This window comes from Bufo gargarizans, chromosome 3, assembly GCF_014858855.1.
Source record: "Bufo gargarizans isolate SCDJY-AF-19 chromosome 3, ASM1485885v1, whole genome shotgun sequence".
In the NCBI taxonomy this organism is placed as follows: domain Eukaryota; kingdom Metazoa; phylum Chordata; class Amphibia; order Anura; family Bufonidae; genus Bufo; species Bufo gargarizans.
In genome coordinates, this window is record NC_058082.1 from 408,890,246 (window position 1) to 408,917,044 (window position 26,799).

The 26,799-nt window shown below is 48.1% G+C and overlaps 1 protein-coding gene across 1 annotated transcript in view; it reads left to right on the plus strand.

Moving 5' to 3' along the window:
- Nucleotides 1-3,446: 3,446 nt before the first annotated feature.
- Nucleotides 3,447-26,799, plus strand: part of LOC122932106 — a 62,062-nt gene continuing 38,709 nt past the window's right edge. The window contains exons 1-2 of the mRNA XM_044286326.1: nucleotides 3,447-3,852; nucleotides 4,884-5,042. The gene's annotated coding sequence lies outside the window, so the exon portion shown is untranslated. The remainder of the gene's footprint in view (nucleotides 3,853-4,883; nucleotides 5,043-26,799) is intronic.

Below are 26,799 nucleotides of genomic sequence, written 5' to 3' on the forward strand. Positions count from 1 at the left end.
CAGGATGGAGACTCGATCATTATTATTTTCCATTACACCATGGTTAAAAATAATAGCATTCTGAATACAGAATGCATAGTAAAATAGCGCTGGAGGGGTTAAAAAATAATAATACATTTTTTAAGTCGCCTTAATCCACTTGCTCGCGTAGCCGGCATCTCTTCTGTCTGTCTTCTGTGCTGTGTGCAGCAACAGGACCTGTGGTGACGTCACTCCGGTCATGACATGATCCATCACATGATCTTTTACCATGATGATGGATCATGTGATGACCGGAGTGACGTCACCACAGGTCCTGTTGCTGCACACAGCACAGAAGACAGATAGAAGAGATGCCGGCTACGTGAGCAAGTGGAATAAAGAGGACCTTTCACTATTTTAAAAACTAAAAACTAACTATCTCAGTGGGCAGAGCGGCGCCCAGGGGCCCCCCTGCACTTACTAGTATGTCTGGGCGCCGCTCCGTTCGCCCGGTATAGGCTCCGGTGTCTGCAGCTCCTTCTTTTGTACTGGGCAGAGTTTTTGTATTAGGGTTGTCCCTTGCTGCAGCGCTGGCCAATCGTAGCGCACAGCTCATAGCCTGGGAGTTTTTATTTTTTTTAACCCCTCCAGCGCAATTTTACTATGCATTCTGTATTCAGAATGCTATTATTTTCCCTTATAACCATGTTATAAGGGAAAATAATACAATCTACAGAACACCGATCCCAAGCCCGAACTTCTGTGAAGAAGTTTGGGTTTGGGTACCAAACATGCGCGATTTTTCTCACGCGAGTGCAAAATGCATTACAATGTTTTGCACTCGCGCGGAAAAATCGTGCGTGTTCCCGCAACGCAACCCAGACCTTTTTCCGCAAACGCCCGTCTGATAGAGGCCTTAGAGATACCTTTCTTTCTCTAAGTACTAATGCATGTACTGTGATTTCTTAGTGACCAGGATAAAACGGCGCTGAGTTTTGAACCTCGGCGCAAGTGTCACCTCCAGATCTCTGAGAAGCTCTGACAGACGTTCTTCAGTAGCTCTTACTTGAGGTTCTTTTGTTTTGGTTTAGTTTTGTCATCTCGTTTCCCTCTCTCAGCTGTCATCTAGTTGCACTGATTGCATCCCTTTATATCCCCTCCCATACTGCATCACTTTGCGGTTTATACAAATTCCTGGATTGTGCTCACTGCTAGATGCTGCAACTGCTGGTTCCTCAGGTAAGTCTGTTCCTTTATTTGTGTTTTCCTGTTGGCTTGATCCTAGGTGACCCTGACTCCCTCCGTATTAAGTGTAGGGAGCCGGTGGTCGTGTCCCCTCACTATTATAGGGTTTTCAGGTGTCACACAGTCTAGGTACGAGGGCATGCAATTATCTATCATAAAGAGCTTTGCATGGGCTGAGCAGTTAGGGAGAGCTCTAGGGCTTTTAAAGGGCTCACCCTTATGTTCCTTAGTTTGGGATCAAGCTAGTCGGATCTTTATTTGTGTCTTCTAGTTTTCTGCAACACCATCTGTGACAGCAAGACTGGCTGTCTGCTGTAGGGACATCATTGAACTCTTGTGAGCCTCGGATTGGTAAGAGCTTATGTCAATCTGGAGGGAAAGCAGGGATTTGCAACCACAATGAAGGCCAACACCCCTAAAGGTATTAAATACCTGGATGTTGGTGTCCAACTCGTCAAAGCTCCTCTTTTCCTGACAATTTTGACGTTTTGGCGATACATGTCGGGGGAACTTTGTGTATACGTTTTGAAACCTCATCCTATCCTTCTGTTTTAGAATGTGAGGGCTGGTAGAAGCGCAGTGCAGATGCCCCATGTTTAACAGCCAAGGCAGGTTAATAGGCGCATACTGTAGTCATTGGAATCAATCTCTAGACAGGCAGATAGTTTAGCACAGGGAAGGTAATATAGGGACATTTTAGGTGTCTAAATAAAAGTTAAGTCATTATGTTGTGGATCTATAATTCAAACAGGGCCTTTATAGCCACAGGCTATTTGTTATCTAATGATCCAAACAATCCTGTCTCTGAGTTCTACAGGCATTGTTTTGCTTTGATATCAGCTTTGATATCTCTTATAGACAGGGGGTGTCTTTTCAAATCATGTCAAATCAACTGAATGTACCACAGTTTGACTCCTGGCAAGGTGTAGAAAAATCTCAAGAGCTAAATTTCAAGGGTCATAGCAAAGGGTCTCAATCTTATGTCCGGGTGAAAATTTAGGGGGACATTTATCAAACTGACGCCATTAGCAACCAATCAGATTCCACTTTTCATTTTCCAAAGAAGCTGTGAAAAATGAAAGGTGGAATCTGATTGGTTGCTATAGGCAGCTAAGCTAGTTCTACTTTACACCAGTTTGATAACACCCCCCCCCCCCCCTTAGTTTTTAATACATTTGCCAACATTTCTAAAGTTCTGTTTGCAGTTTTTCATTATGGGGTATTGAATCCAGATTCATAGGGGAAAGCTGAATTTTTTTATTGTAGCATAGGGTTGCAATATAACAAAATGTGATAAAAGTGAAAGGGTCTGAAGACCTAGTTAACGCCACAGCATATAGCAAGGGCGTTTTGACTGCAGATACTGTTGGCAGCTCGTGTGTTAAATCTCTCTTGTCTTCTGCCAGCATTGCGGTTTCTCCTGAAGAGGGGGGGGGGGGGGGGGGGCGTTTCCTTTAGCACTGTGCCTGCCTGTTTGAGTATTTGGTTCACTCCCTTATTCCCCCCTCCTTTTTCTTAGGTTCAGATCAGATGGTCTCTCCTGCCCCCCCCTAGAGTTAATAAATAGGAGGGCACATCTCTGTCTCTTTTCACCGGCACCTTCAACAGGAATTTGAACCTGCAGGTATGGCTGACGAAAAGGCAGTTTTGGCAGCATTTCTGCCAAGCTTCAATCTGAGGGACAAGGTTTCTTGTCCCTCTTGTGGGCTGGATTGCGGGAGCCCCATCCTGCTTCACCAGCATCCTCCTCAGCGAGGTGCAGGGCGTACTCGCCCTCCATGTCACCTAAGCCCCAGCCATATTACCCCCCTTTCCTCCCTCAATACATTAACTCGTGGGTGCAAGCGGGGGGGCACTGTATCCAGCGTGACTGCTGGGGCCTGCAGCTCGTCCTGTGGCCCCGCCCCCTGCTACTGTAGCATGCACTCCCGTTCAGGCACACACTGTACTCAGTGTCCTGGATGGTATTTCTACCCCTGCCACCACAAGCAGCATCACTCACCTCTGCTGGAAACTCTGCTTCCCTTCCAGCAGCCTGTTCGGTGCCCTCCCTGCATTGTGTGCTCATGCTCTGGCACACGCTGCAAGCAATACCCCAACAATTAACTTTACTGTTTTCCCTTCACATATCCACAGCCTCCTCCTATGCTGATGAGCTCTCAGTTAACCCTTCCGAGGGTTTGCTGAATGCTGAGCAACTATAACCAATGTACTTGTCCTAACTCCTCTGCCCTCACCCCAGGTCCTGTGTCTCAGCAGCCTGAGACCCCTGCTGTCCTCATTTTCCCTGGCAGCCAGCTCAGCTTAACCCACTCAGGTACTCTCCCTCCAACTCTCCTGGGTGATGCTCCTATCGCCACTCTTGGCGCAGGTCGGTATCAGATCGGCATAGCTGTTCCCGTCACCACTTACGACCCTCGCGGCGGATCCGCAGAAATGTCCGCTCCAGGTCCTCTCGTTGGCGGTCGCCTTCTTCATCGGAGGTTAGCTCCTGCAGTACTAGTTCTGGCAGGTCACATTCACGCCGGAGGCGGAGAGCCACCCACACGGCCAGAAGGTCGTCCCGCGGGGCCAGTCGGGTCTGCGCAGTCCAGGAGTCGGATACTCCAATCGTTCCTGCAAAGTCTCCTTCTACTTCTACTGGTGGTAAGTTTAATTTTACGGGGGCCTGGGGTTCTGCATATATGGGTCAGCAGCTAGTTTCAGTCCTTAAGGTATTGCTATCACAACTGAACCCGGGGGGGTTCTCATACGCCCCCAAGCCTACTGCTGTCTAAACAAATAGAATAGTGGTTTAGATGACTGCTTATCAGGCAGTGTTCTTGGGTTCAGGAACCCATATCAGTCTGTAAAGTTTTTCCTGGTATTCCTCCGCCTAGGGCCAGCGATCACAAAGAATCCTTATTTGTGGCCTCTCCCCTCTGGGAGTGCGTTTAGATATTGATACTAAAGATAAAATTTGGAACAACCAGTATGTCGATATTTGACCCGTTGTTCGCAATTTGTCCCCCCCAGACCCTCTAGAGGCAAAGATCCCAGTAAGGCTGGTTGCGATGTCCCTATGGCTCAACTAATACCCCATTAAAAGTGCTGCAGCTCAGCAGCGATTTGGCTTTTCGTTACGGTTTTTTATCCCTTTGTATTTTTTATATTTACCTTCTGCCAGGTGCTACCCAGATGTTTTGTGAGATCAAATTCGCAAGGAGGTAGAATTAGGTAGAATAGTTGGCCCATTTACTTGGATGCAACATCTGAGTTTCCCCTTGGGACTTATTCCCAGGCGGGAGTCCGGGGTGTTTTTTTTTTGATTCACCATCTCTCCTTCCCTAAGGGTTCCTCGGTTAACGACTGTATCCCAAAAGACGACGCCTCAGTTTCCTACGTTCCTTATGATAGAGCAGTTACTTTAGTTCAGGATTAAGCGGGCAGGGGGAAATTGATGGCAAACTCGGACCATTAAGCTGATTTCCACCTGCTTCCTGTGCACCCTGCTTATTACATGCTGGGTTGCGTGGTAGATGGGCATTTCCTATACAACACGTGTCTCCCCATGGGCTGCTCCATTTCCTGCCATTTCTTTGAAGTATTTAGCTCCTTCCTACAGTGGGTCATCCGATATGAAACTGGTTCCCGCTTCATCATTCATTACCTGAACGATTTTATTTTTGTTTCCACAGGAGATTCCTCCCAGCATCAATTTCTTTTGAACTCTTTTTGTTTTCTAATGTCCAGGTTTGGCACCCCCTTTTTTGTGCTCATTAGACCCTGGTCCAGCCACTTTTTATCTTTGAGGTATGGAGATTGACTCATCTGCAATGGTTTTTCGACTTCACCAGGTTAGTTGTCTAAGCTCTTCGCCCTTATTGAAGGTTTTGTGTGGTGAAATCTGTCATCCTCCAGCAGGTCCAGTCAAATCAAATAGCTTAGAGGTTTAGGTGGTTGCTTACCTTTCAGTGTTCTTGGGTTCAGACCCATTATCATTTTTCTTTTAGTTTCCGCTTGCTGGGTTATGCCCATGGCAGGATCTTCTCATGACGCTTATCCATGGCAACACGAGGCGTCTCTAACCCCCATCACCACATCCGTTTAACCCTGCCATTGAAGCCTGACCTACATGGGTGTCTTGACTTCCTCCAGTGTATAAACGGCCACGCGTTGGCAGCTTCCTGTAATCTCAACCCCAAACCTGTCCTTCTGTACCGATGCTGGGGGTTCCTCTGGTTCCTGTTCCATTTTAGGCACGGACTGGTGTGCTGCCCCCTGGCCATCCCACTGGCGCACCGCCAATCTTTGCTCTAACATTACTTTATTAGATCCATTTCCCATTATAGTCACGTTGAATTATGGGGTTTCAAATTGCAAAACAGGCGTGTTTGTTTTGGCCTGATAATATGGCGGTTGTACATTGCATTAACAAATTGTCCTCTTCTTCTCTCCCAGTTTTGTCTGTTAGGTCACCTTGTACTTAGATGTTTGCAATTATACATTTATTTGGGCCTCACATTTTCCGGGTGTTGTCAATGTTGCTGCCGATGCTCTCTCACGTTTTCGTTGGCAGGAATTCCAGAAATTGGTGCCAAACGCGGCACCGGAGGGTTTTTCAGTGCCCTTCTCACCTGTGGCACATACCAATGAACAGCTGATGCCCCTTATTCAAGCTTCAGTGGCGCCGCGGACCTGCTCTGGTTATGGTAAGACTTGGGCTGACTGGCAGCGTTGTCGGGTGACCATCCAGTTCACACTTCTGTTGCCGATAGTCTTCAAGTTATTATTAATTATATGTTGCAATTACGGGCCGCAGAGGTTTCACCGGTGGTTGCCCAGCGCAGGTTGTCGGGTATTGGTTTCCACTTTAGTCTTGGGGGCTGGTCGGGCGTCACAACGTTTTCATAGTTTGCCAAGCCCTTAGAGGGTGGCGGAAAGAATATGTTCGTAAGGAACGCAAGGCACTCCGTTTCTTATCAGCTTCTCACCCAGTTAGTCCAGTCATTAGTCAAGGTCTTCTCCTCTCCTGCTAAAGTTTTACTTTTCATGCCGCTTTCTGCCTTGCCTTTTTTCGGCGCGTTTAGAATTGGCGATCTGAGGTACCGCCCAGGTGGCCTTGCTCTTGCTGATGTCTCTTTTTCCAATTCGTCTGTGTGAGTTTGTATCAGTCGTTCAGAAACCAATGTTTTTGCTCATGGGCCGGGTTTTCTTTGCACTGTATTTCAGGTCCAGTTTGCCCAGATTTAATTGCTCCCATGTAGATAGCACTCCGTTTTTATGCCATGCCTCCCCCTCACCTGTTTCCAGTTTTGCTCCGTTTTCCGCCGTTGCCTCAAATCATTGGGTATGCCTGTTGCAGAGTATGGCTCTTATTCGTTTCGTATTGGGGCAGCCATGGAGGCAGCCAGGGCGGCTTTACCGGATTCTGAGGTACAATGGATTGGTAAATGGAAGTCACCATGCTTTGTCTATTATGTTTGCCCTGAGATATTATAGTTATTTTCTTCACAGATTCTCATAGCCACGCGGTCAGTGGCGGATCCAGAGCCTGGTTTCGGGAGGGGCACTTTCAGATTATTTTCTGTCCGCCCCCACAAAACAATGGTGCTTATAGAACAGACTACACAGTGTAGGCTATATGTGAATAACAATCATATTTCACATGAAAACTTACAGTTACTTGGCTTGGCCCTTGGGGATCTCGGACACCACTTCCACACTTTGGCCGGGGGCTCGGCGGAGCTGATGTGTTTTATCCTAATGAGAAAGATTTCATAATAAGTATTTGGAGAAGGGGCAGAGGGATAGCAGAGCAGGGAGAGGATGGTGCTGCTACTAGGGGGCTCATACCATAGGGGAGTAATAAAGCCCACCATAATGCCCCCCCCCCCCAGTAGAAATAATTCTCCTTATAATGTGACAGTGCAAAAAATACCCCCTTGTAATGACCCCAGTTGAGCTAATGTCCCCATAGTGCCCCCATAATGTGCCAGTATAAAATACCCCTATATAGTGCCTCTAGTAAATGACCCCATAGTACTCCACACCCTCCTTCCTCCTAGTGCCCCCCATAATGTACCAGTATAAAATGCTCCAGTAGATGCCCTCAGTGTCCCCCATAATTTGCAAGTATAAAATACCCCTTCTTAGTGCCCCCCGTAGATGACCCCATAGTACTCCTCTCCCCCCTTCCCCATAGTACCCACCATAATGTGTCCCAGTATAAAATTGTACTGTACAGAGAGCCCATATAAAATACCCCTTCTTTGTGGCCTCAGTAGATGCCCCTATAGTGCCCTCAATCATGTGCCAGTAATAATAGCCCCCCTGTGCCAGTAATAGCAGCCCCCAGTAATAACAGCCCCCAGTAATAACAGCCCCTCTGTGCCAGTAATAACAGCCCCCAATAATAAGAGCCCCTCTGTGCCAGTAATAACAGCCCCCCGTAATAAGAGCCCCTCTGTGCCAGTAATAACAGCCCCCAGTAATAACAGCCCCTCTGAGCCAGTAATAAGAGCCCCTCTGAACCAGTAATAAGAGCCCCTCTGTGCCAGTAATAACAGCCCCTCTGAGCCAGTAATAAGAGCCTCCAGTAATAAGAGCCCCTCTGTGCCAGTAATAAGAGCCCCTCTGTGCCAGTAATAAGAGCCCCTCTGTGCCAGTAATAAGAGCCCCTCTGTGCCAGTAATAAGAGCCCCTCTGTGCCAGTAATAAGAGCCCCCCTTTGCCAGTAATAAGAGCCCCCCTTTGCCAGTAATAAGAGCCTCTCCCCTTTGCCAGTAATAAGAGCCCCCCCTTTGCCAGAAATAGCCCCCCTTTTGCCAGTAATAGCCCCCCTTTGCCAGTAATAGCCCCTCCTTTGCCAGTAATAACCGCCCCCAGGTGCCAATAAAAGTATTGTATATAATGAAAAAAAAAAAACACACATGCTTACCTCCATGTCAGCGATGCGATGCAGGCCTCTTCTGGCCTCTTCTGGCCTGTGTCCCACACTGTATGGCTCAGGCGGCACGATGACGTCATCGCGCCGCCTGCGCCGGCCTCTGATAGGCTGCAGGCACTAGGCCGGCAGCCTATCAGAGGAAGGGAAAGGGACACGCCTCTCCCTTCCCTGCCGCAGCACAGGCAGGCATCTGTATCGCTGTCCTGAGGACAGCGATACGGATGACTGGAGATGAGCGCTTCCACAATGGAAGCGCTCATCTCCCTGTGCCCCTCTGCCGCCGCCCGCCGCCAGCTCGGGGGGGGGGGGCAATTGCCCCGTTGCTCCCCCCCTAGATCCGCCACTGCACGCGGTTTGTTTTCTGGGGCATTCCTACATTCTCTGGGCTGGGCAGAGTTGAGTTCAGGCCTGGTGGACGAAGCCTGGTTTCCCTGCTGTTTGAAGTCATGTGGCGTGGCATTCGCGGTCTTCGTTGGTTGCCAGTGCTGCCGGAGGCTGTTAATGTCAGTACAGTGATACGATCCCTGGTTGTTTTAGTAACTCACGCTGGGGTAAATGACCTTTGCATGCTCACGGTGGCAGAGCTCATAAATAGAGTTGAGCGAACACCTGGATGTTCGGGTTCGAGAAGTTCGGCCGAACATCCCGGAAATGTTCGGGTTCGGGATCCGAACCCGATCCGAACTTCGTCCCGAACCCGAACCCCATTGAAGTCAATGGGGACCCGAACTTTTCGGCACTAAAAAGGCTGTAAAACAGCCCAGGAAAGAGCTAGAGGGCTGCAAAAGGCAGCAACATGTAGGTAAATCCCCTGCAAACAAATGTGGATAGGGAAATGAATTAAAATAAAAATAAAATAAATAAAAATTAACCAAAATCAATTGGAGAGAGGTTCCATAGCAGAGAATCTGGCTTCCCGTCACCCACCACTGGAACAGTCCATTCTCAGATATTTAGGCCCCGGCACCCAGGCAGAGGAGAGAGGTCCCGTAACAGAGAATCTGTCTTCATGTCAGCAGAGAATTAGTCTGCATGTCATAGCAGAGAATGAGGCTTCACGTCAGCCACCACTGCAACAGTCCATTGGCATATATTTAGGCCCAGCACCCAGGCAGAGGAGGGAGGTCCCGTAACAGAGAATCTGTCTTCATGTCAGCAGAGAATTAGTCTGCATGTCATAGCAGAGAATGAGGCTTCACGTCAGCCACCACTGCAACAGTCCATTGGCATATATTTAGGCCCAGCACACACACAGGCAGAGGAGAGAGGTCCCGTAACAGAGAATCTGGCTTCATGTCAGCAGAGAATCAGTCTGCATGTCATAGCAGAGAATGAGGCTTCACGTCAGCCACCACTGCAACAGTCCATTGGCATATATTTAGGCCCAGCACACACACAGGCAGAGGAGAGAGGTCCCGTAACAGACAATCTGGCTTCATGTCAGCAGAGAATTAGTCTGCATGTCATAGCAGAGAATGAGGCTTCACGTCAGCCACCACTGCAACAGTCCATTGGCATATATTTAGGCCCAGCACACACACAGGCAGAGGAGAGAGGTCCCGTAACAGAGAATCTGTCTTCATGTCAGCAGAGAATTAGTCTGCATGTCATAGCAGAGAATCAGGCTTCACGTCACCCACCACTGCAACAGTCCATTGGCATATATTTAGGCCCAGCACCCAGGCAGAGGAGGGAGGTCCCGTAACAGAGAATCTGTCTTCATGTCAGCAGAGAATTAGTCTGCATGTCATAGCAGAGAATGAGGCTTCACGTCACCCACCACTGCAACAGTCCATTGGCATATATTTAGGCCTAGCACACAGGCAGAGGAGAGGTTCATTCAACTTTGGGTAGCCTCGCAATATAATGGTAAAATGAAAATAAAAATAGGATTGAATGAGGAAGTGCCCTGGAGTCCAATAATATATGGTTATGGGGAGGTAGTTAATGTCTAATCTGGACAAGGGACGGACAGGTCCTGTGGGATCCATGCCTGGTTCATTTTTATGAACGTCAGCTTGTCCACATTGGCTGTAGACAGGCGGCTGCGTTTGTCTGTAATGACGCCCCCTGCCGTGCTGAATACACGTTCAGACAAAACGCTGGCTGCCGGGCAGGCCAGCACCTCCAAGGCATAAAAGGCTAGCTCTGGCCACGTGGACAATTTAGAGACCCAGAAGTTGAATGGGGCCGAACCATCAGTCAGTACGTGGAGGGGTGTGCACACGTACTGTTCCACCATGTTAGTGAAATGTTGCCTCCTGCTAACACGTTGCGTATCAGGTGGTGGTGCAGTTAGCTGTGGCGTGTTGACAAAAGTTTTCCACATCTCTGCCATGCTAACCCTGCCCTCAGAGGAGCTGGCCGTGACACAGCTGCCTTGGCGACCTCTTGCTCCTCCTCTGCCTTGGCCTTGGGCTTCCACTTGTTCCCCTGTGACATTTGGGAATGCTCTCAGTAGCGCGTCTACCAACGTGCGCTTGTACTCGCGCATCTTCCTATCACGCTCCAGTGCAGGAAGTAAGGTGGGCACATTGTCTTTGTAGCGTGGATCCAGCAGGGTGGCAACCCAGTAGTCCGCACAGGTTAAAATGTGGGCAACTCTGCTGTCGTTGCGCAGGCACTGCAGCATGTAGTCGCTCATGTGTGCCAGGCTGCCCAGGGGTAAGGACAAGCTGTCCTCTGTGGGAGGCGTATCGTCATCGTCCTGCCTTTCCCCCCAGCCACGCACCAGTGATGGACCCGAGCTGCGTTGGGTGCCACCCCGCTGTGACCATGCTTCATCCTCATCCTCCTCCACCTCCTCCTCATCCTCGTCCTCCTCGTCCTCCAGTAGTGGGCCCTGGCTGGCCACATTTGTACCTGGCCTCTGCTGTTGCCAAAAACCTCCCTCTGAGTCACTTCGAAGAGACTGGCCTGAAAGTGCTAAAAATGACCCCTCTTCCTCCTCCTCCTCCTCCTCCTCCTGGGCCACCTCCTCTTCCATCATCGCCCTAAGTGTTTTCTCAAGGAGACATAGAAGTGGTATTGTAACGCTGATAACGGTGTCATCGCCACTGGCCATGTTGGTGGAGTACTCGAAACAGCGCAACAGGGCACACAGGTCTCGCATGGAGGCCCAGTCATTGGTGGTGAAGTGGTGCTGTTCTGTAGTGCGACTGACCCGTGCGTGCTGCAGCTGAAACTCCACTATGGCCTGCTGCTGCTCGCACAGTCTGTCCAGCATGTGCAAGGTGGAGTTCCACCTGGTGGGCACGTCGCATATGAGGCGGTGAGCGGGAAGGCCGAAGTTACGCTGTAGCGCAGACAGGCGAGCAGCAGCAGGATGTGAACGCCGGAAGCGCGAACAGACGGCCCGCACTTTATGCAGCAGCTCTGACATGTCGGGGTAGTTGTGAATGAACTTCTGCACCACCAAATTCAGCACATGCGCCAAGCAAGGGATGTGCGTCAAATTGGCTAGTCCCAGAGCTGCAACGAGATTTCGCCCATTATCACACACCACCAGGCCGGGCTTGAGGCTCACCGGCAGCAACCACTCGTCGGTCTGTTGTTCTATACCCCGCCACAACTCCTGTGCGGTGTGGGGTCTGTCCCCCAAACATATGAGTTTCAGAATGGCCTGCTGACGTTTACCCCGGGCTGTGCTGAAGTTGGTGGTGAAGGTGTGTGGCTGACTGGATGAGCAGGTGGAAGAAGAGGAGGAGGAAGCCGAGAAGGAGGAGGTGGCAACAGGAGGCAAAGAATGTTGCCCTGCGATCCTTGGCGGCGGAAGGACGTGCGCCAAACAGCTCTCCGCCTGGGGCCCAGCTGCCACTACATTTACCCAGTGTGCAGTTAGGGAGATATAGCGTCCCTGGCCGTGCTTACTGGTCCACGTATCTGTGGTTAGGTGGACCTTGCCACAGATGGCGTTGCGCAGTGCACACTTGATTTTATCGGATACTTGGTTGTGCAGGGAAGGCACGGCTCTCTTGGAGAAGTAGTGCCGGCTGGGAACAACATACTGTGGGACAGCAAGCGACATGAGCTGTTTGAAGCTGTCTGTGTCCACCAGCCTAAATGACAGCATTTCATAGGCCAGTAGTTTAGAAATGCTGGCATTCAGGGCCAGGGATCGAGGGTGGCTAGGTGGGAATTTACGCTTTCTATCAAATGTTTGTGAGATGGAGAGCTGAACGCTGGCGTGTGACATGGTTGAGACGCTTGGTGACGGAGGTGGTGGTGGTGGTGTTGGTGGTACATCCCCTGTTTGCTGGGCGGCAGGTGCCAACGTTCCTCCAGAGGCGGAGGAAGAGGCCGAGGCGGCAGCAGCAGAATAGGCCGAGGCGGCAGCAGCAGAAGAGGTAGCAGGGGGAGCCTGAGTGACTTCCTTGGTTTTAAGGTGTTTACTCCACTGCAGTTCATGCTTTGCATGCAGGTGCCTGGTCATGCAGGTTGTGCTCAGGTTCAGAACGTTAATGCCTCGCTTCAGGCTCTGATGGCACAGCGTGCAAACCACTCGGGTCTTGTCGTCAGCACATTGTTTGAAGAAGTGCCATGCCAGGGAACTCCTTGAAGCTGCCTTTGGGGTGCTCGGTCCCAGATGGCGGCGGTCAGTAGCAGGCGGAGTCTCTTGGCGGCGGGTGTTCTGCTTTTGCCCACTGCTCCCTCTTTTGCTACGCTGTTGGCTCGGTCTCACCACTGCCTCTTCCTCCGAACTGTGAAAGTCAGTGGCACGACCTTCATTCCATGTGGGGTCTAGGACCTCATCGTCCCCTGCATCGTCTTCCACCCAGTCTTGATCCCTGACCTCCTGTTCAGTCTGCACACTGCAGAAAGACGCAGCAGTTGGCACCTGTGTTTCGTCATCATCAGAGACATGCTGAGGTGGTATTCCCATGTCCTCATCATCAGGAAACATAAGTGGTTGTGCGTCAGTGCATTCTATGTCTTTCACCGCTGGGGAAGGGCTAGGTGGATGCCCTTGGGAAACCCTGCCAGCGGAGTCTTCAAACAGCATAAGAGACTGCTGCATAACTTGAGGCTGAGACAGTTTCCCTGGTATGCATGGGGGTGATGTGACAGACTGATGGGGTTGGTTTTCAGGCGCCATCTGTGCGCTTTCTGCAGAAGACTGGGTGGGAGATAATGTGAACGTGCTGGATCCACTGTCGGCCACCCAATTGACTAATGCCTGTACCTGCTCAGGCCTTACCATCCTTAGAACGGCATTGGGCCCCACCATATATCGCTGTAAATTCTGGCGGCTACTGGGACCTGAGGTAGTTGGTACACTAGGACGTGTGGATGTGGCAGAACGGCCACGTCCTCTCCCAGCACCAGAGGGTCCACTAACACCACCACGACCATGTCCACGTCCGCGTCCCTTACTAGATGTTTTTCTCATTGTTATGGTTCACCACAACAACAAATATATTATTTGGCCCAATGTATTGTATTCAAATTCAGCGGGATATAAATTTGAGGCCTAGTATTTAGGCGCTGGGTGACCGGTATGGATTTAGTGACAGAATTAGACTTGGAAATGCACAGAAGCGTGTGTGTGAAGTTATTCTGAATGACCCTATGTGCACCTTCAATATGATCTACCCTTTTAGGGATAGATTTCAAATAGCTCTGATATAGCAGAAACGACTAAATTATGAAATTGCTAAATTGGGAATTGTATTTCAACCCAGAACAAAAAATGTGCTTTGACGGACACTAAATAACTTTCCCAGCCACAACAGGACAGCGGTAACGAGAGATTTAGCGGGATATAAATTTGAGGCCTAGTATTTAGGCGCTGGGTGACCGGTATGGATTTAGTGACAGAATTAGACTGGGATATGGCCAAAAAATAAACAGACTATTGCTGGTTAAATGCACTTGGTGTGACAGCTTCACCCTGATGTAGGCTTTAGCCAAAAAACAACCACACCATTGAGGGTTAAATGCACTTGGTGACAGGCGCAGCTTGCCCCTGATTTAGTATATGGCCAAAAAATGAACAGACTATTGCTGGTTAAATGCACTTGGTGTGACAGCTTCACCCTGATGTAGGCTTTAGCCAAAAAACAACCACACCATTGAGGGTTAAATGCACTTGGTGACAGGCGCAGCTTGCCCCTGATTTTGTATATGGCCAAAAAATGAACAGACTATTGCTGGTTAAATGCACTTGGTGTGACAGCTTCACCCTGATGTAGGCTTTAGCCAAAAAACAACCACACCATTGAGGGTTAAATGCACTTGGTCGCAGCTTGTGCTGGCGCACCACAAGACACAAAATGGCCGCCGATCACCCCAGAAAAATGTGACTGACAAACGGTCTGGGCAGCCTAAAAACAGTGAGCAATTGAGGATCAGCAGCTCAATGATCCACAGCTGCAGATCGATCAGTTAATCAAGTCCTTTGGAGGAGTTAATCTGCCTAATCTCGCCCTACTGTCGCAGCCGCAACCTCTCCCTACGCTAATCAGAGCAGAGTGACGGGCGGCGCTATGTGACTCCAGCTTAAATAGAGGCTGGGTCACATGGTGCTCTGGCCAATCACAGCCATGCCAATAGTAGGCATGGCTGTGATGGCCTCTTGGGGCAAGTAGTATGACGCTTGTTGATTGGCTGCTTTGCAGCCTTTCAAAAAGCGCCAAGAAAGCGTCACAAAAGCGCGAAGAAAGCGACGAACACCGAACCCGAACCCGGACTTTTACGAAAATGTCCGGGTTCGGGTCCGTGTCACGGACACCCCAAAATTCGGTACGAACCCGAACTATACAGTTCGAGTTCGCTCATCCCTACTCATAAACCTCATAAGAGACAATCGGGAAAGATTCCCTACTTTCTTTCAGGAAGCTATTCTGGTCTGGTCTGAGATGATCTATAGAGTTACTTGGCAGGGTGCCAGAGACCGAGGTGCTAATGAGAGGGTATGGCACACAGTTCATGCGAGGATCTCTCACTTTGTTCGTTATGTGGTAATGATATAATTCGGTGGTAAGTGTGTGGTTTTATCATCAGCTGGAAGGACGACCAACACCTTATGCAACCTGAATTAACCTGGACTTTTTTCTTTCCAGACTTCAAAAAGCTATGGAACAGGTCTTGTTTTGTTGGGTGTGGGTCGGAGCGCCGTGTAGAAGTACGGGCTCCTCCTTGGAGGTCGGTGGAAATAAATTACTAAGACCGGAGGAGAAGGCGGACTTGCCCACTGTGGTTTTCGTGGGGCATATCGCTTCTCATACTCCTGGAAGTGGTTTCTGGTGATAACAGTTTGGTGTTTTTGGTGAAGAAAATGGTTAAAAAAGATAAATAAAGCTGTGACCGATCCTCACTCCACAAAACATGTGCCTCTGTCATTATTTGGTTTAGGCGGGGAAGACATGTTAAGGCCTCTTTCACACGACAGTATGTCCATGTCCGTTTTTTGCTTCCGTTGTGGTTCCGTTTCCGTTCCGTTGTTCCGTTCTGTTTTTCCGTATGGCAAATACAGTATACAGTAATTTCATATAAAAAATTGGGCTGGGCATAACATTTTCAATAGATGGTTCCGCAAAAAACGGAACGGATACGGAAGACATACGGATGCATTTCCGTATGCATTCCGTTTTTTTGCGGACCCATAGACTTTAATGGAGTCACGGAACGTGATTTGCGGCCAAATATAGGACATGTTCTATCTTTCAACGGAACGGAAAAACGGAAATACGGAAACGGAATGCATACGGAACACATTCCGTTTTTTTTGCGGAACCATTGAAATGAATGGTTCCGTATACGGACCGTATACGGACCGCAAAAAACGGCCCGCAAAACGGAAAAAAAAAACGGTCGTGTGAAAGAGGCCTAAGGCTGAGTTCACACGAGCGTGACAGATTAGGTCCGGATGTGTTCAGGGTGCGTTCAGTTAAACTCGCACCATTTTGCAAGCAAGTTCAGTCAGTTTTGGCTGCAATTGCGTTTAGTTGTTCAGTTTTTTCCGCGCGGGTGCAATGCGTTTTGATGCGTTTTTCACGCGCGTGATAAAAAACTGAAGGTTTACAAACAACTTGCTTGCAGATGCAATGCGTTATTAACGCAGCCCCATTCACTTCTATGGAGCCAGGGCTGCGTGAAAAACGCAGAATATAGAACATGCTGCGATTTTAAAGCATTGCAGAAGTGATGCGTGAAAAACAACGCTTATGTGCACAGACCCATTGAAATGAATCGGTCAGGATTCAGTGCAGGTGCAATGCGTTCACCTACTGCATTGCACCCGCGCGGAAATCTCGCCCGTGTGAACGCAGCCTTAAGCGGTTGGGTTTTAGTTATCTGCAGTCTTCCAAATGCACTGAATACCTCATCTCTTTGTAGTCTTCACTCTTGGTTTTGGCTTGAACTCACTGATTAAACACTGCTGACACTGACTGTGAAAGTGGCCCAGAGGATTGAACCACAAAGTATTAGAAAGTTTAGAACCTCTGTAATTACATACAAAAATAGTAGTTTTGAAAGGTATGCCGTGAGCTCATAGCCAGCCATCTGCTGAGTGATTGCTATACTTAGATCATTCATGTGAACGCTGCAATTTCCTTTTTACGAAAAAAAAAAAACATCCCCACCCTGCACTGTAATGTCTTAAATGTCTAAAGATAATCGTTGTAATATCCTGTGTGTCAGTCTGTACTTGGTATAAAAAGGGCGGGAGCGCAAGAGAGTAAAAACAAGTGCATTTTTTAAAAATGCAGAATTAACCACTTCAGCCCCGCTAGGTGAAACCCCCTTCATGACCAGAGCACTTTTTACACTTCGGCACTACACTACTTTCACCGTTTATCGCTCGGTCATGCAACTTACCATACAAATGACTTTTACCTCCTTTTCTTCTCACTAATAGAGCTTTCATTTGGTGGTATTTCATTGCTGCTGGCATTTTTACTTTTTTTGTTATTAATCAAAATGTAACGATTTTTTTGCAAAAAAATGACATTTTTCACTTTCAGCTGTAAAATTTTGCAAAAAAAAAAGACATCCATATATACATTTTTCGCCAAATTTATTGTTCTACATGTCTTTGATAAAAAAAAAATGTTTGGGCAAAAAAAAAATGGTTTGGGTAAAAGTTATAGCATTTACAAACTATGGTACAAAAATGTGAATTTCCGCTTTTTGAAACAGCTCTGACTTTCTGAGCACCTGTCATGATTCCTGAGGTTCTACAATGCCCAAACAGTAGAAAACCCCCACAAATGACCCCATTTCGGAAAGTAGACACCCTAAGGTATTCGCTGATGGGCATAGTGAGTTCATAGAACTTTTTATTTTTTGTCACAAGTTAGCGGAAAATGATGATGATTTTATTTTTTTTATTTTTTCTTACAAAGTCTCATATTCCACTAACTTGCGACAAAAAATAAAAAATTCTAGGAACTCGCCATGCCCCTCACGGAATACCTTGGGGTGTCTTCTTTCCAAAATGGGGTCACTTGTGGGGTAGTTATACTGCCCTGGCAATTTAGGGGCCCAAATGTGTGAGAAGAACTTTGCAATCAAAATGTGTAAAAAATGACCGGTGAAATCCAAAAGGTGCACTTTGGAATATGTGCCCCTTTGCCCACCTTGGCAGCAAAAAAGTGTGACACATAAGGTATCGCCGTACTCAGGAGAAGTTGGGGAATGTGTTTTGGGGTGTCATTTTACATATACCCATGCTGGGTGAGAAAAATATCTTGGTCAAATGCCAACTTTGTATAAAAAAATGGGAAAAGTTGTCTTTTGCCAAGATATTTCTCTCATCCAGCATGGGTATATGTAAAATAACACCCCAAAACACATTCCCCAACTTCTCCTGAGTACGGCGATACCAGATGTGTCACACTTTTTTGCTGCCAAGGTGGGCAAAGGGGCACATATTCCAAAGTGCACCTTTCAGATTTTGCAGGGCATTTTTTACACATTTTGATTGCAAGGTACTTCTCACACATTTGGGCCCCTAAATTGCCAGGGCAGTATAACTACGCCACAAGTGACCCCATTTTGGAAAGAAGACACCCCAAGGTATTCCGTGAGGGGCATGGCGAGTTCCTAGAATTTTTTATTTTTTGTCACAAGTTAGCGGAAAATGATGATTTTTTTTTCTTCTCTTTTTTCCTTACAAAGTCTCATATTCCACTAACTTGCGACAAAAAAAAAATAATTCTAGGAACTCGCCATGCCCCTCACAGAATACCTTGGGGTGTCTTCTTTCCAAAATGGGGTCACTTGTGGCGTAGTTATACTGCCCTGGCAATTTAGGGGCCCATATGTGTGAGAAGTACTTTGCAATCAAAATCTGTAAAAAATGACCGGTGAAATCCGAAAGGTGCACTTTGGAATATGTGCCCCTTTGCCCACCTTGGCATCAAAAAAGTGTCACACATCTGGTATCGCCGTACTCAGGAGAAGTTGGGGAATGTGTTTTGGGGTGTCATTTTACATATACCCATGCTGGGTGAGAGAAATATCTTGGCAAAAGACAACTTTTCCCATTTTTTTATACAAAGTTGGCATTTGACCAAGATATTTTTCTCACCCAGCATGGGTATATGTAAAATGACACCCCGAAACACATTCCCCAACTTCTCCTGAGTACGGCGATACCAGATGTGTGACACTTTTTTGCAGCCTAGATGCGCAAAGGGGCCCAAATTCCTTTTAGGAGGGCATTTTTAGACATTTGGATCCCAGACTTCTTCTCACGCTTTAGGGCCCCTAAAAAGCCAGGGCAGTATAAATACCCCACATGTGACCCCACTTTGGAAAGAAGACACCCCAAGGTATCCAATGAGGGGCCTGGCAAGTTCATAGAATTTTTTATTTTTTTGCATAAGTTAGCGGAAATTGATTATTTTCTTTTTTTCTCACAAAGTCTCACTTTCCGCTAACTTAGGACAAAAATTTAAATCTTTCATGGACTCAATATGCCCCTCAGCAAATACCTTGGGGTGTCTTCTTTCCAAAATGGGGTCAGTTGTGGGGTGTTTGTACTGCCCTGGCATTTGAGGGTCTCCGCAATCATTACATGTATGGCCAGCATTAGGAGTTTCTGCTATTCTCCTTATATTGAGCATACAGGTAATGAGATTTTTTTTTCCGTTCAGCCTCTGGGCTGAAAGAAAAAAATGAACGGCACAGATTTCTTCATTCGCATCGATCAATGTGGATGAAAAAATCTCTGCCAAAAAAAAAAAATGGAGGGGAAAGGCGTCTGCCAGGACATAGGAGCTCCGCCCTACATCCATACCCACTTAGCTCGTATGCCCTGGCAAACCAGATTTCTCCATTCACATCAATCGATGTGGATGAATAAATCATTGCCGGGATTTTTTTTTATATATATATACAAAGTGCTTGCCAAAGCATAGGAACGCCGCCTCCTCCTCAGCTCGTATGCCTCGGCAAACGTATCTGTCACTGCAGAGGAGAAAATCCCGTCTTGCAGCGCCGCATACACCGACTTGCGTGTAATCTGACAGCAGCGCAATGCTTCTGTCAGAATGCACATCGGTGCTGCAGCTGGTCGATCGGTTGGTCCACCTGGAAGGTAAAAAAAAAAAAAAAAAAAAAAAAACCAGGCCACAACGCAATAATTTTATTAACTTTGGAACAGAACATGTAACTTTAACTTTTGGAACTAAACATTAACCTGTTTGCTTACCTGTTTTTTTTTTTGTTTTTTTACCTTTATAGAACAAACCTCTCCTTCCCCATGGGACAATGTGCAAAGCGCAAATGAAGTGCGTTATGCACTTTGTCCCATGTGAAAGGAGACGTTTGCAGCAGCAGTGAGTGAATGGGCCCTAATAGCCCTGTGTGCCTATCCTGGTGAGATGATCCCTATGCTAATAGTGTACCTGTGAGTGGTACTTCCGGAAACACTCTCCAAAGCATAGGGCAGGGTGGTCCGGACAGTCAGGACAGAAATAGCGGGTGTCACGCCTTATTCCACTCCTGCTACAGACACAACATCTTTTTCGGGGTGACGGTTGGGTTGAGGTACCAGGAACGACATTGGGGAAATGTCGCTCGTGTAGACGGCTAACTACACTGGTGGTTGGGGCCACGGAACCTCCTGGATACAGGAGGTTCTCGATCTCTTCCTGAAATTTGAGGAAGGATCCTGTTCTCCCAGCCGTACTGTAGAGAACAAAACTATTGTACATAGCCAATTGAATTAGGTATACAGACACCTTATACCAGTGTCTGGTCCTGTGGGAGAGTAAATAAGGAGCCAACATCTGGTCATTGAAGTCCACCCCTCCCATGAGCAAATTATAGTTGTGGACCGAGAGGGGCTTTTCAATGACACTGGTTGCCCGTTCAATTTGGATTGTCGTGTCTGCGTGAATGGAGGAGAGTATGTAAACGTCACGCTTGTCTCTCCATTTCACCGCGAGCAGTTCTTGGTTACACAAGGCAGCCCTCTCCCCCCTTGCAAGACGGGTGGTAACGAGCCGTTGGGGGAAGCCCGCGCGACTAGTTCGCGCGGTACCACAGGCGCCAATCCGTTCTAGAAACAAATGCCTAAAGAGGGCCACACTTGTGTAAAAATTGTCCACATAAAGATGGTACCCCTTGCCGAATAAGGGTGACACCAAGTCCCAAACTGTCTTCCCACTGCTCCCCAGGTAGTCAGGGCAACCGACCGGCTCCAGGGTCTGATCTTTTCCCTCATAGACCCGAAATTTGTGGGTATAGCCTGTGGCCCTTTCACAAAGCTTATACAATTTGACCCCATACCGGGCGCGCTTGCTTGGGATGTATTGTTTGAAGCCAAGGCGCCCGGTAAAATGTATCAGGGACTCGTCTATGCAGATGTTTTGCTCTGGGGTATAAATATCTGCAAATTTCTGGTTGAAATGGTCTATGAGGGGCCGAATTTTGTGGAGCCGGTCAAAAGCAGGGTGGCCCCTGGGACGGGAGGCGGTGTTGTCACTAAAGTGCAGGAACCGCAGGATGGCCTCAAAACGTGCCCTGGACATGGCAGCAGAGAACATGGGCATGTGATGAATCGGGTTCGTGGACCAATATGACCGCAATTCATGCTTTTTTGTCAGGCCCATGTTGAGGAGGAGGCCCAGAAAAGTTTTAAGTTCGGAAACTTGGACTGGTTTCCACCGGAAAGGCTGGGCATAAAAGCTTCCCGGGTTAGCGGTGATAAATTGTGTGGCATACCTGTTTGTTTCGGCCACAACTATGTCTAAAAGCTCCGCAGTCAAGAACAGCTCAAAAAATCCCAGGGCCGAACCGATCTGAGCCGTCTCAACCCGAACTCCAGACTGGGCAGTGAAAGGGAAAACTACAGGTGCGGCTGAAGTTGGGGACTGCCAATCAGGGTTTGCCAGCACCTCTGGGATTCTAGGGGCTCTACGGGCACGTCTTTGCGGTGGCTGCGACGGGGTCACTACTGCACGTGCCACCGTACCAGCTTCAACTGCCCTTCTGGTGCTCGCTACTTCACCAGGTTGTACGGCAGTGCTGGTACTAGGTCCAGGGAGGGCTGGTCTGCTGGTGTATGCCTCACCACGTAATCCGACAGCACCAGCCCCACTCTGCTGCTCTTGAAGCGGATCCTGCGCAACCTGTGGTCTAGCGACACAGGGCCGGGTACGCCTGGTGGTATCAGGGACCTCAGCCTCCTCGTCCGAACTTTGGGTCAGAGAGCTACTGCTTTCTACAGGTTCGTATTCTGACCCGCTGGATTCATCAGATGAGGGTTCCCACTCCTCATCCGACTGGGTCAGAAGCCTGTAGGCCTCTTCAGAGGAATACCCCCTGTTAGACATGTGGGCAACTAAATTTAGGGGTATTCCCTGAGACTACCCAAGAAAAAAAAAGCAAGCCTGTCTTACAAAGGGGAGGCTAGCGAAGTACCGGAGGCCGCTGCGGTTGATAAAAAATATCAAAACTGATTTTATTATCGCCGCAGTGCGTGTAAAGTGAATGTGCAGTGATCAAAAATTTTTTTTTTGTCACTGCGGTGGGGCGGGTGTGGGCGAACGCACGTGTGGGCGACCGATCAGGCCTGATCGGGCAAACACTGCGTTTTGGGTGGAGGGCGAACTAAAGTGACACTAATACAATTATAGATCTGACCGTGATCAGTTTTGATCACTTCCAGATACTATAAAAGTACAAATGCTGATTAGCGATACGCTAATCAGCGAATAACGGACTGCTGTGCGGTGGGCTGGGCGCTAACTGATCGCTAACTACCTAACCAAGGGACCTAAACTATACCTAAAACCTAACGGTCAATAACAGTGAAAAAAAAAAGTGACAGTTTGCACTGATCACTTTTTTCTTTTCACTTGTGATTGACAGGGGTGATCAAAGGATTAATTGGGGTTCAGGGGGGTGATCAGGGGCTATAGTGTAGTGTTTGGTGTACTCACTGTGAAGCCTGCTCCTCTGCTGGATCCAACCGACGAAAAGAACCAGCAGAGGAGCAGGCAGCCATATAACAGATCATATTTACAAATATGATCTGCTATATGGCTCTGTGATTGGCTTTTTTAAAAATCAGCAACCTGCCAGCCACGATCATTGGCTGGCAGGTTGCTGACGAAATGGTCCTGAACGAAATGCCGGCGCGAACTGCGCATGCGCGGGCGCATACTCGCGTCATCTCGCGTCTCGCGAGATGACGCGTATATGCGTGACTGTGCGCAGCGCTGCCACCTCCGGAACGCACATGTGCGTTAGGCGGTCCGGAGGTGGTTAACCCCTTAAGGACCGAGGACGTACCGGTACGCCCTATTTCCCGAGTCCTTAAGGACCGAGGACGTACCGGTACGTCCTGACTTAAAATCTGAATTCCGGCGCCGCGGGGGTTAATCGAAACGGGATTTCGGCTGAAATCATTCAGCCGGCATCCCGTAACAACGCAGGGGGGGGTCATTGGACCCCCCCGTATCGGCGATCGCAGAAAACCGCAGGTCAATTCAGACCTGCGGTTTTCTGCGTTTCCGGTCCATTCGGGTGTCCTGTGACCCGATGAACCGGAAAAAGACTGCGATCGGTGGCGTAATTTTACACCACCAATCGCAGTCCGAGGATTTGCAGAGGCGGAGCTGGCCCTGGTGCTGAACGCCGCTGTCCAGGGTGCTGATTGGTGCAGGGGAGAGAGGCGCGAGATTCAAACTTCCTGCGCTCCTCTCTCCCCTCCTCTTCCTGTCCAGCACCCTGACCGTGCAGCATCGTCCAGCACCAGCTCCTGTGTCCCCCTAAATCGGCATCCATCACCCTCCTGCACCCATCGCCACCCAGGTAGGTTAGGGTCAGTGAGGGAGAGGCACCTTTAGGCAGGGATAGAAGGGAAAAGTTAGAAAAAAAAAAAAAAAAAAAAAAGCACATTTATTCCAAACTTTTTTTTTTCAACTTTCAGACCCCAGACCCCCCCTGCCACTTGCCCCCCCCGCATCAGTGCAGCCGAAATGAGGACATTTTGGGGCCTCGTGCTGCATATGGGTCTAGTCCAAAAACCCAGTGTCAGGCAATACTGGAGTGGGGACGTCCTGTACCAGACCCCACTGTACAGTATGGTCATGATACGTCACCGGTTTGAGGCCATCCGGAAATGTCTGCATTATTCCGATAATGCAGCATGTCCACCCCGAGGTGATCCTGCCTATGACCGGCTGTACAAGATACGGCCGGTCATCGATCACTTTGGGGCCACATTTCAGCAGGCCTACGTACCTGGAAGGGAGGTCGCGGTTGATGAGTCTCTCGTTGCGTTCAAGGGGAGACTCAGTTTCCGCCAATACATTCCCACAAAGCGGGCGAGGTATGGCGTGAAGCTATACAAAATTTGTGAGAGTACCTCAGGGTACACTTACAAATTTCGTGTGTACGAGGGGCGAGATTCCCGGATTCAACCACCAGAATGTCCCCCCACTCTGGGTGTTACCGGGAAACTCGTGTGGGACCTTATGTACCCACTGCTGGATAAGGGTTACCACTTGTACGTGGACAACTTTTATACCAGCATTCCCTTGTTCAGGTCCCTTGCCGCCAGATCCACGTTCGCTTGTGGGACCGTGCGGAAAAATCAACGCGGCCTCCCTGCCTACCCCCTCCAGGTACCTATCCCCAGGGGTGAGACCCGTGCACTTACCAGTGGAAACCTGTTGCTGGTCAGGTATAAGGACAAGAGGGATGTCCTTATGCTGTCCACAATCCACGGTAACAGCACCACCCCAGTCCCTGTGCGAGGTACCGCGGCAACGGTCCTCAAGCCCGATTGTATCGTCGACTACAATCGGTATATGGGAGGAGTTGATCTCTCTGATCAAGTCCTCACGCCATATAACGCCATGCGCAAAACCCGGGCATGGTACAAAAAAGTTGCGGTCTACATGGTGCAGGTTGCCATGTACAACTCTTTTGTACTATCCCGAAGCGCTGGCAGCACAGGGACATTCCTCCAATTCTATGAGGCAGTCCTCAAAGACCTGATCTTTTCGGACCGGGAAAGAGCAGGCCGGAGTACCTCGGGAACTGGAGGCGCCCGGATCGTCCCTGGCCAACACTTTCCAGGTGTGGTCCCCCATACTGGAAAGAAGGGACGAACCCAAAAAAAGTGCAGAGTGTGTCACAAGAGGGGGATACGGAAGGACACCACAACTCAATGTGACACGTGCCCCGATCATCCGGGCCTCTGCATTATCGATTGCTTCAGGGAGTATCACACTTCCATGGAGTACTAAATTTTTATAATCCCCAACAGTTCACTAGAGAACATAAAACACTATGGCTCTCAGACTTTGGAGACACGAAAACAATTTTTCTTTCCCCAAAAAATATTAGTTTTAGTGCAGGCATCCTCAAACTGCGGCCCTCCAGATGTTGTAAAACTATAACTCCCAGCATGCCCAGACAACCTACAGCCATCATCAGGGCATGGTGGGAATTGTAGTTTTACAACATCTGGAGGGCCGCAGTTTTAGGATGCCTGCTTAGTGTCTCCAAAGTCTGAGAGCCATACATATTGGGCATCGTCGCGTGCGTAAAAGTCGTCGCTATAAAAATAACTTTTTACCAAACGCCTCGGATGAACGGTGTTAAAAATATAAAATAAAAACGGTGCCAAAACACCTATTTTTGGGCAAAATTTAAATTTAAATCCATTTTGCCGGTAATAAAGCAAGGGTTAACAGCCAAACAAAACTAAACATTTATTGCCCCAATTATGTAGTTTGCAGAAACACCCCATATGTGGTCGTAAATGGCTATATAGCCGCACGGCAGGGCATAGAACGAAGGGAACTCCATACGGTTTCTGGAAGGCAGATTTTGATGGACATTTTTTTTTTTTTACACCATGTCCCATTAGAAGCCCCCCCTGATGTAGCCTAGACTAGAAACTCCAAAAAAGTGACCCCATCTAAGAAACTACACCCCTCAAGGTATTCAAAAATTACTTTACAAACTATGTTAACCCTTTAGGTGTTCCACAAAACTAAATAGCGAATGTAGAAACAATTTTAGAATTAAATTTTTTTGTTACATTGCCTCAAAAAAGAGTAATATAGAGCAACCAAAAATCTAATTTACCCCAAAAATTGTCCCAAAACAACAACCACCTTATCCCGTAGTTTCCTAGATGGGGTCACTTTTATGGAGTTTCTACTCTAGGGGTGCATCAGGGGGCTTGAAAGGGTACATGGTGTAAATAAACCAGTCCAGCAAAATCTGCCTTCCAAAAACCGTATGGCGTTCCCCTTCTTCTATGTCCTGCCGTTTAGCCAAACAGTAGTTTACGACCACATTTGGGGTGTTTTTGCAAACTACAGAATCAGGGCAACCCATTTTGAGTTTTGTTTGGCAGTTAACCCTTGTTTTACTCCTGGAAAAAACTGATTATATTGGAAAATTTTCCAAAAAATAGAAATTTCTAAATTGTTTCTCCATCTGCCATTAACTCTTGTGGAACACCTAAAGGGTTAACAAAGTTTGTAAACCCAGTTTTGAATACCTTGAGGGGTGTACTTTCTTAGATGGAGTCACTTTTTTGAAATTTCTATTCTAGGGGTGCAACAGGGGGCTTCAAATGGGACATGGTATAAACAAAACCAGTCCTGCAAAATCTGCCTTCCAAAACCCATATGGTGTTCCCCTCCTTCTATGTGCTACCGTTCGGCCAAACAGTAGTTTACGACCACATATGGGGTGTTTTTGCAAACTACAGAATCAGGGCAACCCATTTTGAGTGTTGTTTGGCAGTTAACCCTTGTTTTACTCCTGGAAAAAATTGATTATATTGGAAAATTTTCCAAAAAATAGAAATTTCAAAATTGTTTCTCCATCTGCCATTAACTCTTGTGGAACACCTAAAGGGTTAACAAAGTTTGTAAACCCAGTTTTGAATACCTTGAGGGGTGTACTTTCTTAGATGGAGTCACTTTTTTGAAATTTCTATTCTAGGGGTGCAACAGGGGGCTTCAAATGGGACATGGTATAAACAAAACCAGTCCTGCAAAATCTGCCTTCCAAAACCCATATGGTGTTCCCCTCCTTCTATGTGCTACCGTTCGGCCAAATAGTAGTTTACGACCACATATGGGGTGTTTCTGTAAACTACAGAATCAGGGCAACCCATTTTGAGTGTTGTTTGGCAGTTAACCCTTGTTTTACTCCTGGAAAAAATTGATTATATTGGA